Genomic DNA, 21,135 nt, shown 5'->3' with positions numbered 1-21,135 from the left:
TACTGAAAACTGATATACAACGAAATGCTTGCAGATATAGGGTTTTGTTAATATGTGCCCTAGGGGCATATGTTAGGATTGCATTAACTCTTTTATTATACCCTACTTTTTTATGGGAAATGAAAAGTTATGGTAGAGTAATAAATTCTTTGGTGGGAGAAGAGTAAATTTTTTGGTATGGACACAAATACCCCACCACTTCCCTGTGTCGTTCCCCCTTCCCCAACCCACGCAAGGATCCAAACCATTGAAAAATTGCACTCAGAAACACTTTTTTTGCACCATTTTTTTGTTCAGTCCGTACTACAATTGCATACCAATCATTTTTGCTTGACAAAGGAAATATTTTATTAATCCTTGTGATATTATTATTATTTATTATTTTTATTATTATTATTACACCAAAGGTAGTTAATTAGATACTTATTGGTGGCTGAAGAACTTGATTTCCACTCAAATGATAAAAAAAATAGCAACAAAAAATAAATAAATGGCTCGAATCATAAAAATAATATTTTAATAATTTTCATTTAAAGACTACAAATAGTTGAATCAAGCCTTTATTCATTTTGACAAAAAAATAAAGTCTCTATGCTGAACTTTTCTTTTCGTGTTGTTACCGAGTACATATAACGTATACTGGTGAATTCTAATTGCATAGTGCCGCCCCCTTACCAAATTCATGGCTCCGCCACTGGTCATTGGGGAGCCTTTTTTAACCGAGCATAAATATGAATGGGGGCAATATCTAACTAATAGGAATGGGAACCGTTCAGGGTTTTTCAAATTTGAAACCAAAATCATAACTGAGAACTTGCCAATTAGTGTAAGGATTTTCTTCAATTTTTTTAAATTTTTATATGAATTTTGAAAAATGGCATAGTGTGGGAATGAATCAAAGAAAAATCAAGAGGGAATGAGGAGTAATGTTTGATACGACATGTGTGTTGGTGAGTTTCTTAAATTCTAGACACAAAATATTAAAGCAGGGGTATTTTTGTCTACCATGTAAAAGTTAATCTTGTAACAACTCCGATTTTAATGTATAAAAATCTCGTTGTTTATTTAAAATTCTTAATTTCTCTTGGATGGCTTTATGATTTTCTTGTTAACTTCTAATAATCCGTCATAATTAGATTTAAGTCCTTGAAATTATATTTCTTGGCTAGAAGACCCACTTGGCCAATATAGTTAGCTTCTAACCAATTAGTTGGAGAAACCTAACTACCAATCCATTTAGTTACCTTTTAACCATTACCCATTGGACGATAAATGTTAGGAAAAATTTTATCTATTGAACAATAGAAAACTTAGATTTTCTACCAAAGGTACTTACTAGATTTTGTTAAAGCACCCATATATAGTTATATATACACATGCCTAAAGGACATATGATATTATTCTCATCCTTTTATCCATTGGTCAATAATCGCTAGGGAAATTATTACCCATTGGATAATAGAGTTAATCTTACCAACAAGTACTATTGTTATTTAATAAATCATTTTCTAGATTTTTCATGTGATAATATACTTATATATATATATATATATATGTGTGTGTGTGTGTGTGTGTGTGTGTGTGTGTGTACCTTATAGATATAAATACCCTAGGATTCTCTAAGTACAAAATCTAGTATTTTACTAAGAACATGTGCCAATTTGGACTATTTTAATAAGGAATTTTGATCTTATAATTTTTATTGGATACTTGGAAATCTTACTAGATTTCATAGTACTATTATATATATACTTGGACATATGTGTATGTGTGTGTGTGTGTGTGTGTGTGTTTATATATATATATATATATATATATATATATATATATATATATATATATATATATATATATATATATATATATATATAGAATAGTATAATAAGAACATGTATTTAATAGAATTGTTTATTAGGAAAATCTTGGCCTAGGAAATCTTAAAAATTATATAGTACCTTAACTACATCCTTATATATATATATACTACTTGGATATGGAAGTACATATATATATATGTAAGAGAGAGATAGAGAGAGAAAGAGAGAGAGAGAGAGAGAGAGAGAGAGAGAGAGAGAGAGAGAGAGAGAGAGAGAGAGAGAGAGAGAGAGAGAGATTGGATTGTGCCTTGATCTTCCATTGTACTTTGACTTGATTTCAATCCATGGTTATTTACTTCTTCAAGCAAAATCTATCTCTCATTGTCCTTATTTGTACAAATACCAATATAAAACCTTGTACAATCGTCCTTTCCTCCACCAATCTTTCCATAATCCAATCCAAAGAACCAAATCTAGCCTTGCATGCCTAAGAACTAGGTAGGAGTTGTACAAGCAAACCATGACCTAACCTATCAAGCTTTCAATCAAGTTTGAAAGGTGAAAAAAAATCAAAGAGAGGAGAGAGAGAGAGAGAGAGAGAGAGAGAGAGAGAGAGAGAGAGAGAGAGAGAGAGAGGGAGGGAGGAGCCTTGGCCTATAAATAACAAGCCATTCCAAGCTTAAACTCACACCTTCACTTCTTGCTCCAACTTCTCTCTAGAATTTCTAAGCTTTCCAAGTTCCAAATTTCAAGTTTCTTAAGTTTTCTTGAAGTTCTTGAGAGCTACCACCAAACTACCTCCACAACCACCTCTAGATCTTTAAAGCAGCCTAGCATAGTTAGCAAAGTTGTTTCTAGGAAGAGAAAATCTATCTCTCTTCCTTTCGAAGCATTTTGGAGCCGTTACGCCGCCGATTTGCAAAACCGACTAACCGCCAATAAGAACGGTAGGATTCTTTGTTCACCAACTCTACGTATAGAACCGTATGTTAGAAAGTAGAATGTCTTTACTCTTTGGTTCAAAGTCTAACTTGGAATATGTCTAAGTAGATAAGGTTATCTAACTTTGTGTTTGGATTGCATGATAGGCAATGACTTATTTTCGCTAAAGAAAGTATGAACATGATGAATAATCGATTGTTACTCCATGAAACATATGTTGTTTAGAACTTTCCACAAAGGAAGAAAGTACAGATTTTTTTTTAAAAGATTGAAATATTATCGCTTGACCAGAAGTATTCGAATTTTGATCTTTAAAAGGGTTATGAGCATGTTACAAGAATTGCTTGTATTACTTGTGGTATAATATAGATTTGGATGACCTTGTTAGTTTAGTTTCAAGATTTCAATGAATGAGTTATGATTACATGTGAAGTCCTACCGCGGAGTCTATGCATGAGAATGAGACACGGAAACCGAGAAAGTTAGAAACATGATACTTAGGGGTGTGGTTAACAAAAGGAGTGTTTTGACATGGATAAAATATTTTTGAAACTACATTGTGGCCGGTTGTGGTTACCCAATGTGAGTGGTGTGTGTTGTGTGCCAATGGGAACCCGAGACGGCGGAACCATTGTGAGGATACTCGGGAGACCGGAACGGCGGAATCGAGGTTAGGTGTGTGGCTTGGTTATCCGCGGAGAAAAGCCAATGCAAAGTGTGCCAATGGGAATCCGGTGCGGCGGAACCATTGTGAGGATACTCGGGAGATCGGAACGGCGGAACCGAGGTTGGGTGTGTTAAAAAATGATTTTGAAAACGTTGATATGGTTATGAAATGTGGAAAATGGTGACACGGTCTATGATAAGTTGTGTAGGAGAACCTCAGAGAATCTTGGACACCAACGCTAGTTGAATATTGATTTTGAATGTGTTATTGTTAACCGTTTGGTTAAGTATGATCTATGTGAAAATCGTCAATTTTATGATCTTCTATTCGTAAGATAAGGGTTAGTGGATAAGGATTTTCCTATTGAGCATTGTAACTCACGGTGTTGCCTTTTGGTGACCCTGACATATTATATTGGTGGCAAAGCCGATATAATGTGTCAGACTTCATAGATGAACAGCGTGAGCTATATACATTGGAGGCCTTCGGAGCCGAAAAACTTGCCAGGATGGAGGAAGAAGCGAAGCAGTAGATAGGAACCCTAGTACCCTCTCTTATTTGAATAAGAGTACTTTTGTAAGGTTTATGATGTAATATTGAGCCGGACTCTTGTTAAATTTCAATGAAATTGATAATTTAACGTTCCCAAAATTCGGGGCTTACAAATCTCGTCAAATGTCATAATTAATGACATTACTTCTAGTCTTACATTCCCCGTAAAAATCAAGCCAAATGAGAGAGTTATTATGTACTTAAAATATGCCTTGGGGGCATACATTAAAAAAACCCGTAAATATATACCGATTAGACAGTAAATCGTGCTTAGCCATTCATATCAGGAACTGTATCCATTATATCGAGTCCTCCCTGAATTCGTTGCTTCTTCGAATTGTGAAGCGAAATCCACGTCGCTTGGTACCAAATTAATGTGAAGATAAACGTTTCCTTAGTATTTTGTGGGGAAAAAAAAAGCGCCCATTTAGTGATGAAAGAAAGCGCTTTCAGTACCTTTAGCCAAAACGGGAAACTACCCCTTATTTTCTAACTTCTTAAAATAAACAAACATTTAGGGACAAAAGGAAGTCCGAAATTGGATAAACAATATGGGACAGAGGAAGCATTCTTTATACGTATGGTGATTTGGGAAAGTTGCCTTGAATTGATACGGCTTGTTTGTGAGTAATATTAAATGGAACCATTGTGTTCATACCTGGGCTGAGAGATTACTTTGGTCGTCATGCAGATACCCGCAGAAAAATCAAACTTCGTTCTTCCTATCTACTTACCAGACAGTAAGGCTTCGATGTGTGCACTAAGAAACAAGGTGATTGAGCGGGGACGGATGCACGTAACATGTATACAAAACCATTGAACTGCTTGATGCATGTATCGGTAGTTGTCCTTTGATCATTGCCTTTTTGTTCTTGGCTTCTAACTTACTGAACTTGCGTTCGATTTTTATGGAAACCCTGAAAATGTGCTAGCCTATGTACTTGGAAGTGTTGATTAAAGGTTGTGGTATGCAGTATGCTTTACCTTGTACGCATTCTTCCCCATTTTCTTGTGAACAGAAAGTGAATCCTCTCGTAGTTTTCCTTCGGGAAGAATACATGGTTTCCCGTATAGTAGTCTATGGTGGCACCGTGGCACGAACTATATAGCTCCTCGACATTAAAATTGTTGTCTGGGATGGATAGATTAGGTATAGACTGAATTTTTTTTGCAAGAAATGGACAAGATAATTGTTGTGAGACTCGAGGTGCAATGAGTACAAAATCACGGGGAGTCAAATTGGTCATTCCAAAAGTTAGGAAGGTGATGTGCTAATAAATTACAAACCATAGGGAGGTATTTTAAATTTTGCTCATCCTAATTTGTTTAAATACTTAACTTTCCATCCTTAAATTGAATTAAATCCTAAACTACCCTTTCTTTCTCCTAATTTTTCAAATCTTTCTATTTTTTTTATCTTTTCTAATTATCTCAATTCTCTCTCCTCTTTCAAACATTTCTCTCACCAAATCTTTTAAATTTTTTTTCTCACATAATCTTCTCTCTAATATTTTTGTTCCCCTAAAATCTAAAAAGAAAACACGACTCTTACAAAAATGAATGTGTAAGCCGAAAAACATGATCAATTCACAAAATTTGATAAAATTTGATCGAGGTAGATGAACAAAACAAGGATCAATTAAAAAATATGACAAAATCGGAAAACATGGCAAGTTTCGAGAAGTGTAGGTTTCGATCGAGGTAGATGAACAAAATATGATCAAATAAAAAATATGACCAAAATCAGAAAACATGACAAGTTTTGAGAAGTGTAAGTTTCAATCGAGGTAGATGAACAAAAGATCATCAATTCACAAACATGACAAAAATCGAAAAACATAATACCTAAAACTGATATTCCGGCAACAGAATCTGGTAACGACAGCAATTAAGAGGACGGAAGCGATGTGATAACTCTTATTTGCATAACACTAATGAACATGATGAATTTGCAAACACAACTCTTATTTGTGTAACACTAATGAACATGATGAATTTGCAAACACTAGTGATAAACGTGAGAACATTAGAGATCCATATTGATTACCCATATTCATCATGAAAATCATGACATTTTTTTTGCAAATTGGAGTACCATTAATCATGTGCAGAGAAAATCAAAACCCACAAGGTTCGTTTGATCAAAACTCACAAATCTATGATAAGACCCCCAAATCTCTGTAAACGAAGAAACCAAAGAAAAAATGTTAGATGTGAACTCTTTGACATATGTAAAAGTGAATGACAAAAATACTGGTATTACATATGGCGGTAGTGGCGGCTAGGGGTGGAGGAGTGAGAAAGAACGATAGGCGGAGGAGGAAAAGAGGTCGGTTGCGAGAATGGAAGCTTTGACAACAGTGTGGTCGGCAATAGTGGTATTGGGTTGGTTGGCTTCTTGGATTCAAAAACTACCTGTTTTCGACGTTATCCTTCAAAATCATCGTCCGTCGGAATCGTGTTGTCAGACTTCAAATCGCCTCTTTTCTTCTCCTTCATCTTATTGTCGTGTATTTGGGATTACAGTTGTTTGGAAATTTCTCAAATGGTGTTTCCGTCCTTTTTGTCAGTAATTTTCTCACGTCACAACTGAAAGGAAGAAGGGGCCGGGAGATTTGGAATGAAATTATGCCTAATCCCTCAATTCGTGGGAGATGGTAACCTCATATATATCTACATACATACATGTGTGTGTGTGTGCGCGTGTGTGCCTATATATATATATATATATATATATATATATATATATCGATATTAATATATAACTAGGGGTATAATGGGACAAGAATATATTTTGAGGATGGAGATTTAAGTATTCAAACCCACATGGATGGACATCTAAATAAGTCTTTCATATAGGATGCTTATTGATGGGCCCATTCGGTAGTTGTTGAAGTTTACCAAACGACCGTCAAATTCAATTATTTATTAACCGGACTACAACTAAAGATTTGCATAGTATAGCGAGGAAGTCCAAGTCGATCCACAGGGAGCTCGAATATAACTTGTTCGGATTGTAGATATAAAGGTTTGTGGCGTTTAGGCGGCCAACTTTTAGTTTTCCTTTGAAATGTGAGAAATACCCTTATAAAAAGATTAGAAAATGAGTTTGGACTAAGAATTAAAGGCGGCAAGGCAATGGAGTTACTAACGCCCGCAACTTAAGCCATCTAACAATTCTCAACGAAAACATGATTGAATCGCACGGCATAGGCTATCAGCCGGAAGATTTAGCTATGAAAATGGTTAGACTTGATATAGAGTTTGAATAACAAGCTAAACACAAGGAGTGACATCGCTCCCGAAACCATGTGTGCAAGCACATGATCACCGAAGATTAACAACGCCAAGACTTGAATTCAAACTAAATATCAACGTCATGAACTAGAAGCATAGTTTGGAAAGCGAGCAAGTTCTTTGGTTTATTTGGCAAACACGAATCGAGACATAGCTCTCGAAACTATGTGAGTAAGCACATGATTACCGGAAATTAACATCGGTAAGTTTTGTTTCATAAAAAGGCAAACTACTCACATTTAGAAACCAAACCTCAAGTCTTAAGTTGAGAAGAGCAAAATTAACATAAATCACAAGGGGGTTATTCCCCCATGGCCAAGCCTTATCGACTACTCATACATAGCTAAAAGACTAGACATGGTAAAAAAATGGAGCAAAAGATTTAACCGAAGAAAACGAAAATAAACTTGATTTATGCAAAGATCCAAAGCATAGCTACAATATTAATAAACGAGAAATTAATATAAGACAAATACTTACTTGAGTTCTAAAGGAAATAACTTGAAAAATTCAAAAGACTAACAATGGAAAAACCTAGAGAGAAAACTAGAAACTTAAGCCTAAAATTACATATGTGAGAGAGAAAGACTTCCAACCTATTTATACAAACAAATCCCTCTCTACAAAATATCCTAAAATATATGAAAGACTAACAATGGAAAAACCTAGAGAGAAAACTAAAAACTTAAGCCTAAAATTACATATGTGAGAGAGAAAGACTTTCAACCTATTTACACAAACAAATCCCTCTCTACAAAATATCCTAAAAACATACCAAAAGTAGTAACTATTCCATAAATGAAAGGTTGAAAAAGCAACAAATATCTGGCCGAAAGCCCTTTGTATCGATACTAATTATGGAAAGTATCGATACCACATAGCTAAGTTGAAATTGCCATTTTCCCTGTAGTGCTCCCGTATCGATACGGCCTTAATCACTATCGATACATCATTCTCTGCCTTCCCACGAAACTAATGCGTATCGATACAGATTAAGGCTGTATCGATACAAGGAGGTTATCTCCAGTTCTGCCTTCAGCTTTAGCAGACAGCTCCCAGCAACTTCATAGCTCCTCAGCATCTTATTTTCATTCTCTAAACTTAAGTAAAAACTACATTTTAAACTTTTATTTTATCTTTTCTTTTTACTTTAATTTATTTAATGAAAATAAGTAAGTATCCCCCATTTGAAAACAATGGCATTACCAGAATTTCAATATTTCAATTAAATCAAAATGTCAACCCCTCACTTTTAGTGTAAAATGGAAAACTGCACATTTTTCACAATAGAAAATGGCTCAAAACATGATCTTATTTTTCAAATAAAACCTTGCAACTTTATAGTTACTCTTAGAAAATTTCAAAGATCAATTACCACCATTTTTAATCTCTAAAATCGATACTTTTTCGGAAAGTCATTTTTCCATACTTAGACAGATTTTAAAGGGCCGACAGGGTCTTCGGGTATTTGGAAGTACTTGAGCCATCCATGGCGTCAAAACATGCCTTATTTGCATGGTTTACCTGAAAACACTAAAAATACACCTTACGTGCAATATTGAATAAAAACTAGATAAATGAAAGTTAAAACAACATAAAACGGAACTAGTTACACCAAATATCTACAATATTAGGTTCTCGTCACACCTCCCAACTTGAATTTTTCTAGTCCCTAGCAAACTAAAAAAAATGCATTTAACTAAACTATGCTACCTTCCCGAGATTCAAGATACAAAGATTATGCTCAACTACTACAACTAGGCAAGAGTCCAAAACACCCCTTCAAATCCGATCATATGCAATCCACGCACAAACATGCCATGAACTTGGATGAACAACCTATGTCATATTAGAGTAGTCAAGCATACATACACCACAACAAGTTTTGACTCCCAAAACTCACAAGGATACGCTCTTATTCGACTTTTCACATAGAGAGATACAAGATACATCCCATAACAAACGTTAGAGAGTAAATGCAGTAACTAAAGACAAAAAGCTACGCAGGCTATCAAAAGAGCGCTAAGAAATAAAAGAAAGCTAAATATTCACAATTATGCATGAAAAGGATCAAATCATACTCAAAAAGTAATAGATATCAATCATGCATCAAACGGAATTAATTAGCGTACAAAAGATTAACGGATGACTTTATTAGCTTATAACGACCTTGGATACAAAGAGAAAGGAACTACAAAAATGTAGTGGCCATAGACTTGCATGATTCATCTATCCTTGGCCACTACCGACGTTAAACTACCCAAGGGATGGCCACATATCGGCCAAACACCAAACAAAGATTACGAAAAAGAAATAAAGAACAACTACTAGAGATAAGTCATACAAAAACTATTACCACCGACTCCAACACACATAGTCGTCATCCTCATCCGGCTCCTCATGGTATTGAGCATCGAGCTCCCCCTCCTCATTGGACTCTTTCTCATTCGGAATGTAAGCTAGCCCGAATGTCACACCAAGTCTCTCATCATAGTATTCAACCCTTTTTCGAATATGATTTTGCTCTTTCATAGCATTTTTTTGATCTTTCTTTGAGGAATAGGGTCATTTGAGGTGAGATTTGTAGTAAGAGAGATTGATGGGCTAATTTGAGAGCTTTGGAGAGGGAGGTGAAAATTTGGTGCTTTAGCTTTTGTAGTGGGAGAGGAGAGATAAGGAATCATGTACCAATTTTTCGCCTTTTTGCATCCCAATCACTTCTATCACATTCACACCACCCCTAAATCTCCTTGAAACATTGAAAACTGTAGACACGCAACCCTTCGAACATCCGGTTACCTAGGTTTGCATAACGGAAGAGACTCGAACTATGGTTCAAAATAAGGACGAGGTGACTCTTATGTGGTTTAATCACACAAAAATGCCTTGAATCATTTCCTAAGTACGCTAACAACTCCGGCCAATAAGATGCACAAGAGATATATACACTACTTAAGTATGAACAAAAAATATTATTTACGCAAATGTGGAAAATGAGAACAAAAAGCATGGGATGCTTAAAAAACGAATCTTTACTCTAGCGATACACAACACTTGACTTGACTTTTAGGCTAAACTTGTTCATCAATGTTCATGTATATGCATGTGACATGAATTCAAACATATAACCAAATTCGACGGGATACACGACTCTTGCCATATTGACACAATTGAACATAATTAAAGTATCTAGCATGCGAAATCACTACTAACAAGGGAGGATTGCACAAAAAAGTTGAAAATTTTCCAAAAGCAGAAAAATGAGACAAGTCTCATGAACATATATATAACATATATATCCATCCCCCCAACTTAAATGATGCTATGTCGTCAGAGCATGAAGAACAACAGTATTGAGAGAAAAGAACAAAAGATTGTACCTTTGGGGGAATGTCAACCCACCTATACCTCGACCAAGTTGGAGGCTTTTGTGTCACCGTCTTCTTTCGTCATTCGAACGGCTTCCAAGGTTGACTCCTTCGGCTCCTCCAACGGAACCATAGCTAGTCACACAGGGTTATGGTCAAAGTTTTATTGGACTAACAACCGCGACACGTAGCCGCACCCTTGCTTAGGTCTCCTAAATGCCTCACTCACTTTGATTTTAGACCCAATCCACCAAAGCTGGTATGGAGCACGTACACCCTGCAAAAGACTTAAGCTCGAACTACCTATTAATAGATAAATGACATTAGAACCGCCCGGCTCGTGTTATTCGGGCCCAAAAACTAACAAGTAAAATTAAATCCACCAAATCGTCACGTGATTACACGGTACTACTTTTCTCCCCATTTTCCAAGCGAGAAACACGTGGCTATACCAGACCATCAAATTAAAGAGAAAAAGAAAAGAGAAAGAGAAAGAAAGAGTTTATGTACGATCAGCCAAATTAACTCGGGCTTCTATCATTTATTATGCCAACGAGAGCAAATAAAATGAACATAGTACTCCACTCCACACTCTGCTTCAAAAATTGAATCCGACCATGTCACAAAAAGAGATACTTTGAGTAGCGCATTTGCCGAATTCGTTTTAAATATTTAAGTTCCACCAAGTGTATAGCCCAAACAAAATCAATTTTCAAATTGTTGAGAAATTCTACTATAAGAGGATTGTAAACCAAGTCAACATCCTTAACACCAAGAAAATCAATTAGTTCTATGATTGGTAACTTCTCAAGATGGGGCCCCACATGAATCTTGTTTTTCTAACAAAGAGTGGAAGGAATATACCTCGCCATCCATTTCCTTAGCGGTGAGAAGATCAAGGAACAGAGAATTCGAAGGGACAATTGTAGCTTCCATGGGCTCCAACTCATCAAAGATTGGTTCATAAGCATCCTGTTTAGCCAACAACGAATACAAGTAACCCACTTCGGCATCCATTTCCTTAGCGGTGAGAGGTTTTGCCAACGGATCTTCATAGTAGACGCCCGTTGCATCAAGCATGTTCATCTCATGAGCAAGGAGTAATTCCTCCAGGGAAGGATCAAGATATGAGAGATTAGAAGAGACAACTTTAGCGGTGAGACATTTCTCCCCCAGATCATCACAAAGAGGGGGATCCATAATAGGAGAACTCTGGACCTCAGTTTCATCAATATATAGGCTCATCATTTCATTCAGACTCTGAGAAGCTGTCACAATCTAAACTAACATTTTCAACAAAGCTATGTGGCTCAATTTCCTCTTCCATGACATTTGAGTTGGACTCTTGACAATGTTGAGCATAAACCCGAGATTGTAAAATTGTGGTCAAACGATCAAAGAAATCTAAGGCTTGAGCGGGTTCTTTTTCAAAAAGTTTTCCATTGCACATCATGTCTAAAAATCGTTGACTCTTTCGAGAAAGTCCATCATAAAAATAGTTAGCAATTTGAAATTTTTTATAGCCGTGATGCGGGACCGCATTGAGCAAGTTTTTGTATCTTCCCCAACATGCATAAAACGACTCATTCACTCTTTCGGCAAAAGTTTCAATTTGATTCTTGAGATCAAACCAATTGGTAATGGTCATACGACTTTTAAAAATATTGGTGTCATGAGTGGCTATGTAAGAGGATGTGAAAATTTGATTGGGACAAAGGTAATCCCGCAAAGTCTTGTGGGGTGTGATAATTTGATTGGGACAAAGGTACTCTCGCAAAGTCTTGTGGGGTGTTTCCCAATTTGTTGCCGCCATTCTATTAGATAGATAAGACATAAAGTAAACAGGCTAGAAGGGCTATGCCGCCACCTCTCTTCTTAAAACAGTTCCGTAGGGTTATGCCACCACCACGTTATATAGATAAAATGCAGTAAAAACGCAATTGATGCTCAATCTAGCTTTGTTACAACTCAAGTCGAATTGGTGGCTCGGTTAGAGGTATCCGCTAAATCGAGTTCAAATTACACAAAGGAAAAATAAACGTAGTACTTACAGTGGTTTGTCGAACCTCCAAATAAGCTATATTAAGAATTCCTCGGTAACAACGCCAAATTTTGATGGGCCCATTCGGTAGTCGTTGAAGTTTACCAAACGGCCGTGAAATTCAATTATTTATTAACCGGACTACAACTAAAGATTTGCATAGTATAGCAAGGAAGTCCGAGTCGATCCACAGGGAGCTCGAATATAGCTTGTTCGGATTGTAGATATAAAGGTTTGTTGCGCTTAGGCGGCCAACTTTTAGTTTTCCTTTGAAAGGTGAGAAATACCCTTATGAAAAAGACTAGAAAATGAGTTTGGACTAAGAATTAAAGGCGGCAAGGCAATGGAGTTATTAACGCCCATAACTTAAGTCATTTAACGATTCTCAACGAAAACACGGTTGAATCGCACGGCATAAGCTATCAACTGGAAGATTTAGCTATGAAAATGGTTAGACTTGATATAGAGTTTGAATAACAAGCTAAACACAAGGCGTGACATCGCTCTGGAAGCCATGTGTGCAAGCACATGATCACCGGAGATTAACAGCGCCGAGACTTAAATTCAAACTAAATATCAAGGTCATGAACTAAAAGCATAGTTTGAAAAGCGAGCAAGTTCTTTGGTTCTTTTGGCAAACACGAATCGAGACATAGCTCTCGAAACCATGTGAGGAAGCTCATGATCACCGAAGATTAATATCGGTAAATTTTGTTACATAAAAGGGCAAACTACGCACATTTACAAACCAAACCTCAAGTCTTAAGTTGAGAAGAGCAAAATTAACCTAAATCACAAGGTGTTATTCCCCCATGGCCAAGCCATATCGACTACTCACACATAGCTAAAAGACTAGACATGGTAAGAAAGTGGAGCAAAAGATTTAATCGAAAAAAATGAAAATAAACTTGATTTATGCAAAGATTCAAAGCATAGCTACAACATTAATAAACGAGAAATTAACATAAGACAAATATTTACTTGAGTTCTAAAGGAAATAATTTGAAAAACTTGAAAGACTAACAATGGAAAAATTTAGAGAGAAAATTAGAAACTTAAGCCTAAAATTACATATGTGAGAGAGAAAGACTTCCAATCTATTTATACAAACAAATCTCTCTCTACAAAATATCCTAAAAACATACCAAAAGTAGCAACTATTTCATAAATGGAAGGTTGAAAAAGTAACAAATATCTAGTCGAAAGCCCGTAGTATCGATACTAATTATGGAAAGTATCGATACCACACAGCTAAGTTGAAATGGCTATTTTTTCCCATAGTGCTCCCGTATGACACGGCCTTAATCCGTATCGATACATCATTCTCTGTCTTCCCACGAAGCTAATGCGTATCGATACAGATTAAGGTTGTATCGATACAGGGAGGTTATCTCTAGTTATGCCTTCAGCTTTATCAGACAGCTCCCAGCAACTTCATAGCTCCTCAGCATCTTATTTTTATTAAATACATTAAAATAAAGAAAAGGTATTTTCATTCTCTAAACTTAAGTAAAGACTACATTTTATCATTCTCTAAATTTAAGTAAAGACTATATTTTAAACATTTATTTTACCTTTTCTTTACTTTAATTTATTTAATGAAAATAAGAAAGTACCCCTATTTGAAAATAATGGCATTACCAGAATTTCAAGATTCCAAATAAATCAAAATGTCAGCCCCTCACTTTTAGTGTAAAATGGAAAATTGCACATTTTTCGCAAGAGAAAATGACTCAAAACATGACCTTACTCTTCAAATAAAACCTTGCAACTTTATAGTTACCCTTAGAAAAATTCAAGGATCAATTATTGCCATTTTTAATCTTGAAAATCGATACTTTTTCACAAAGTCATTTTTTCATACTAAGACAAATTTTAAGGGGCCGAGTACAGGGTCTTCGGATACTTGGAAGCACTTGAGCCATCCATGGCGTCAAAACATGCCTTATTTGCACGGTTTACTTGAAAACACTAAAAATATACCTTGCGTGCAATATCGAATAAAAGCTAGATAAATGAAAGTTAAAAACAACATAAAACGGGACTAGTCGCACCAAATATCTATAATATTGGGTGCTCATCACCTATTTAATTTCTTCTCGGATAAATCAAACGTCAATATATAGATGAGATTAAATTCTGTCGGAATGAGCCGGACAGATGAGGGTTTCCACCAGCACCTCCGTGGGCCCCTTCATGCATTTATTGGGTAATTCAAACCGTGCATTTTATAGGGCTTGTAAAATAATTTATCTATTCAAAAAATCAGCTTGTCAGGATATTTATAGGTAGGAAAAAATTCAAAATACCCCACAAGCTTTACTCTAAATTTCAATTAGACTCTCAAACTTTCAAAAAAATCAATTTTACTCCCAACATTATCTTTCGTTAATCAAAACGTCCCCTTCCGTCCAAATGACTAACGGTTAAAGGCTTCGTTAAATAGCGTCCCAATTGAATTTCGTTGATTCAAACTGCTCAATATGATCAGAACATGATTTTTATGGTACACGCAATAAATCAGCAAAAAAATGACTGAGAATGGCTTCATCGAAGCAATTTTTTATTGAACAGTTCAATAAAAAACTGTTCGTATGAAGCCCTTTCCGGTTATTTTTTTTGCTGATTTCTCATGAGTATCCTTAAAATCACATTTTGAACACATCGAACGGCTTGGATCATTGAAATTCGATCGGAAAATGGGAGGTGCGGACCGATCTGGATTTTGTTTAAGTTAGGTGTCCGGATTTTGCTTCGTTCCGCACCTCCCCTTTTCCGATCGAATTTCAATGATCCAAGCCATTCAATGCGTTCAAAACATGATTTTAAGGGTATCAACTTGAAATTAGCAAAAAAAATGACCGGAAAGGGTTTCATCCGAATAATTTTTTATTGAACTATTCAATGAAAAATGCTCAACTCAAGCCCTTCCTGGTCTTTTTTTTTTTTTTGATTTTTTGATAGTACTCTTAAAATCACGTTTTGAACATATTGAGCGGCTCGGATCATCGAAATTCAATCGGGATGCTATTTAACGGAGCCTTTAACGAATCCATTAGTCATTTGGACGAAAGAGGTCATTTTGATTAACGAAGATAACGTTGGGAGTAAAATTATTTTTTTTGAAAGTTTGGGAGTCAAATTGAAATTTAGAGTAAAGGTTGGAGGGTATTTTGAAATTTTCCCTGATAAGTATGTCAAAAGTTAATTTCTAGACAAAAAAATAAATAGCCTGGATCTGTCAACTGTTTTTTAAGTTAAACTGTCTACAGCCGTTTATTTTTTCATCTAAAAACTCAACTTTTGACATACTTATCGATGTCCGGACAAGTTGATTTTTTTGCATAAATACATTATTTTACATGCCCTACAAGATGTACGGTTTAGATTACCCAAAAAAATACACAAAGAGGGCCGGTGAGGGTGACGAAAAACCCTCATTTTCCGGCTCATCGGGCCTCTATTTTGGAAAGAAAAAAAATTCAATGAGCCCTTAGCGGTCAGCTTCTCATCAACCCCTCGGGGGGCACTTGTTCTTATTAACGATAAAGGTCAACAACGAACAAGCACACAATGCACGAAAAACATTCAAGAAAAGTACTAATTGATGACTCAAGACACACAAAGTTTACATTGTTTCAATTCCTTACTGTGTTGAATGAGTACATTGCAGTTTGCGCCAAATTTCATTATCTATTGAATGAATTGTGTACAAAAGTTACATTGATGTTTGCGTATAGTCAATGAAGCCCGAATCAAATCAAATCGGGGGTTCACAAGCGGAATAGAACAGTGGTTCTCTCACATTAGTGTTTGGTAAAATTCCTATTCATACTGCCCCTTGCGTGGGGGCTAAATTTTCAAAGGTAGAAGATGCAGCGTTTTCTCTTGGAATATCTTTAATGACTCCTTTTTTCTCTGAAAATCACTTCCGAATACTGTCAAATGGAAAAGTTAATTATTTTTCTTGAAAACAAATCTAGAAAGCAGAATCTGTAAAATAAAGTTGCAACCATATAAAAAATAAAAAAAATTGTGAAATAGGGGTTCGGCTCTAGTCCAGTATGTTAATGTCCATTTTGGTCCATTGAATGGCTGGGATCAACTCTATTGCATCCAAAGGTCCACAGCATGCCATGTCATACTTTCACATCTGGCTCTCCAAAGAAACGGAGAATGGGTAAACGGAAAGTTTGCAAAATCCAAACCAAACCCCACTCCACATGTTGCCTCACATTTTACTTGGCACTTACCCCCCACCTTTTTTTTTAATTTATTTATTAAACGAGAGGCACTTACCCTCGTTAATGCAAAAGTGGGTTCATATTTTCAACGCTTTTGCGATTATTCGGCACATATTCTTACAACAGGACGGTTTTAGGGACACCTATAAAAAAATCTAAAAAAAAATCTTATAGTTTTCTATCAAATTTTAATGATCCGAGCCGCTCAATGTGATTAGAACGTGATTTTAAAGATACTCGCGAGAAATCAACAAAAAAAAAAAAAAAAGACCAGAAAGAGCTTCATCTGAGCAGTTTCTTATTGAACGGTTTAATTAAAAACTGCTCAAATCAAGTCCTTCCTGGTCTTTTTTTTTGGCTGATTTCTTGCGGGTACCCTTAAAATCATATTCTGAACAGTCTAAAATCATATTCTCTACTGTTTTTTGTGAGTACCCTTAAAATCATATTCTCTAACATAAAATGGTCAGAAAATAAAATTTTCGCACCGGGTCAATCTAATTGAAAATTGGAGCACTTAATTTTTTAACTATATATTTTTAATAATGTAAACAGTCTAAAAAAATTAAGTACTCAAATTTTCAATTCGTTTGAACCGGTGTAGAGATTTTATTTTTTTGATTATTTTATCCTAAAATGTCAAAATTAATTTTTATTTGTAGGGCTTATTAAATTAAGTATTTGCTACACAGGGTCCCAAAACATGAGCAAATTCTTAATTATAAGAGCCCAAGAGATAAAATTTAATTATAACTTTTTAGAATAAAATAATCAGATAAATAAAATCTTCACACCGATTCAAACGGATTAAAAATTGGAGCACTTAATTTTTTTTGCCATATTTTTAATATATGAACAATCTAAAAAATTAAAATTAAGTGCTTAGCTGGACGTATGGAAAAAGAGAAAAAAGAGTTCTTGAACTGGACAAACTTTTCTCTTTGACAATTGAAGTTTTATGGTAACAAAAAGATTGATTTTTTAATTAGTTTAGCTGGAGTGGGTGTTCTTTTCAATCTGAACTGGAGTGAAGTTTGGTTTGGTTTTGCAGAGTTCCGTTAATTTTGGTAGGACTTTCCGCTAACCATTCTCCGTTTCTTTTGAGAGGTAAATGTGGGAACACGACATGGCATGCTGTGGACCTTTGGATGCAATAGAGTTGATCTCAGCCATTCAATGGACCAAAATGGACATTAACATACTGCACTGGAGCCGAACCCGTAAAATAGATGCCATCATATATATGTAAATTTATGGAATCCAAATCCTTTCATATTACCCTCATGGGATAAGGAATAAAATTTACCATGGTCTCACTTGGCGAACTGAGTCGTTCATTTTATAAGTCTTGAAAAAATTGATGTAAAAAATCATATTGTTTGGATTTTTATTTTTTTTTGGTTAACATGGTAAGAAATTTTATTGATAAAAAAAGGAGCATAGTAGTATATCAAAGAAGACAATTATTGTTACACAAAGTATCCAATACCCAAAATAAGGAGGTCTAGTTTTCTAAGTACGAATACCAAAACCTCGCTAACATGAAATTGTCTAAGTGTATGCAATTACATTCGCCGATCTATGAATAAAATGAATCACAAATCCTAATCGATCAACTTCGCAGCAAATATATTCGATGACCACTTTCACTTCCGTAGGGCAAGACCACGCACTAATAGTACGTCAATCCAACTGATCTAATGGAATCATCATTAGTGCCTCTGCCTTGCTTCATCAAAGGACCACCATCATTACGTTTATCGAAACTCGAGAAAGGGGGAAAAAAGAAAAAAAAAACACAAAGAAACTCTCACACCTTTCATGGGAGCTCGAATATTCCTTTTTTCTATTACACTAATACCGATCATAACTCAAATCATAACTCAAAATTAGTATCTAGTGGTTGGAATCATGCCCGAATTTCTACCATGTCACAGCTCCTCAGACCTTAGAATGGTTGTCTGGGAGGGGTAGATTAGGTATAGACTGAATTTTTATACAAGAATTGGATAAGATGATTGTCGCTGAGACTCTAGCCAATGACCTTGAGTCCAAAATCACGAGGAGTAAATTGGTCATTTCCAAAAGTCAGGAAGCTGATGTACTAAAAGCCCAAACTACTGGGAGGTAAATTACATTTTGCTCTGCTACGCATTTCTCAAATACCATTGGATAAAGCTAACGTCAATATAAATGCCTAAGTCGGGCCTCTATTTTAAAAAAAAAAATTTCAATAAGCCCTAAGTAGTCGCCTACTCATCAATGCTTCAAAGGGCACTAGTTACGGTTGAGGATAAAGGTAAAAAAAAACAAATACACAACGCATGAAAAACATTTAAGAAAAGTAATACTTCCTCCGTTTCAAAATGAGGGACCTTTTTGGAAAAGAGTATCATTTTCAATTGTTTATATCTTTTAATATGAGTGTTAAAAAATATGCTATATGGATATTGTTTGATAGATTTTAATTAGTTTTATTAAACAAAGTTGTCAAAATAACATAAAACTTCATAAATCGAAAGATATAAGCATTTTAAAATGACACAAAGTCCCAAAAAAATTACTCATTTTGAAACAGAAGGAGTAGATAACTAAAGACACAAACTTTACGTTGTTTTGTTGAATGAGTACATCCGCAACTCACACACTTTTTGTTATCCATTGTATGAATAGTGTACAAAAATTAGATCGGCTATTGCGTAAAGTCAATGAAACGCGAACCAAATCGAATCGAGGTTCACAAGCCGAAAAGTGATTCTTTCACATTAGTATTTGGTAAAAGTCTGATTCAAACTGCTCCTTGCGTGGGGGTTAAATTTTCCAAAGTAGAAGTGTTTTCAATTTTTGTATTTGTTTATGGTTTGGTTACAAAACACCAAAACAAAACAGGACGTAGTTGCAGTTAATGGTTTGGTTCGCCTCTGCATTTGGCGGAGTAGAAATAATTTGTATTTGTTTCGTATGGTTGTTGTTGTACAAAACTCAACAAAGTTCAAGTGATAACACACAAGGTTACCTTCAAGTTGCGAGCGGGTTTAGGAAATTCACTTATGACGAATTGAAGAAAGCGACCGGAACTTTTAGGGAAGAAATCGGAAGAGGAGGCAGTGGGGTTGTGTACAAAGGCGTTTTATCCAATCATAGAGTTGCAGCAATCAAGAGACTCAACGAGACTAATCATGGGGAAGCAGAATTATTAGCGGAGGTAAGCACAATTCGAAGGGTTAGCCACATGAACTTGATTGAGATTTGGGGATACTACCTTGAAGGAAATCATAGGCAAGGTTTACGAGTATATGGAGCGCAGATCGTTAGCAGAGAATCTTATTTCTGGCACACTTAATTGGGAGAAGAGGTTTGATATTGCGGTTGGCTCTGCGAAAGGACTATCTTATCTGCACGAAGAGTGTTCGAAATGGGTTCTCCATTGCGATGTGAAGCCTCAAAACATTCTCTTGGACTCTAATTTCCAACCCAAGGTAGCGGATTTCGGCCTCTCCAAGTTGGTAAACAGAGGGGGCGGTGGAAAGAATTCGAGTGTGAGGGGGACGAGAGGTTACATGGCGCCCGAGTGGATTTCCAACCTCCCGATTTCATCCAAAGTCGATGTTTATAGCTATGGAGTAGTGTTGATGGAAATGGTCATGGGAAAGAGCCCGATTACAACGGGTGGTCAGGGGTTTGGAAATACAAGGGAGATGGAACAGAGAGGGCTGGTGAAGTGGGTGAGGGAGAAAATGAATGGAAATGGAGAGAATGAACTGTGGCGTGAAGAGATCATTGATCCAGTGATGAAGGGGAAATGTGATTTAAGGAAGATGGAGATATTGGTTCAAGTGGCATTAGAATGTTTAGAGGAAGACAAAGATGCAAGACCAACCATGAGACAAGTTATAGAGAGGCTTCTTCCCCATTACATTGGCTTGAAAACTAAGGAAAAGTTTTGACTTTAGGTTTTAGACTTTCAGTTTATGCATCATTCTAAGTCTAGCCTTTACCATATGTATGCATCATTCTAATATGCTCTAGCCATTAAATAATGAATTGAAACTTTTGCTTTCATTCCTATGTGTCAATAGAATAAGAAAACTCAAAGTTGGAAATTGAACATATTTATATAGGTTGTTGTTAACCTATTGTTTACACCCGTTTTTGGCACCCAGTCTTGGGCAAGCGTTGAAAGGCTATTTAATTATCTTTTAATTAA

The 21,135-nt window shown here is 35.7% G+C and overlaps 1 pseudogene; it reads left to right on the top strand.

The window, feature by feature from the left end:
• Nucleotides 1-12,171: 12,171 nt before the first annotated feature.
• On the top strand, nt 12,172-20,875 carry LOC131328325 (putative receptor protein kinase ZmPK1; annotated as a pseudogene).
• Nucleotides 20,876-21,135: the final 260 nt, after the last annotated feature.

The sequence above is a fragment of the Rhododendron vialii genome, chromosome 6a, assembly GCF_030253575.1.
Source record: "Rhododendron vialii isolate Sample 1 chromosome 6a, ASM3025357v1".
NCBI classification, from domain to species: Eukaryota; Viridiplantae; Streptophyta; class Magnoliopsida; order Ericales; family Ericaceae; genus Rhododendron; species Rhododendron vialii.
The sequence above is the reverse complement of the archived record's forward strand: the minus strand, read 5'-3'. Positions and strand labels throughout refer to the sequence as shown.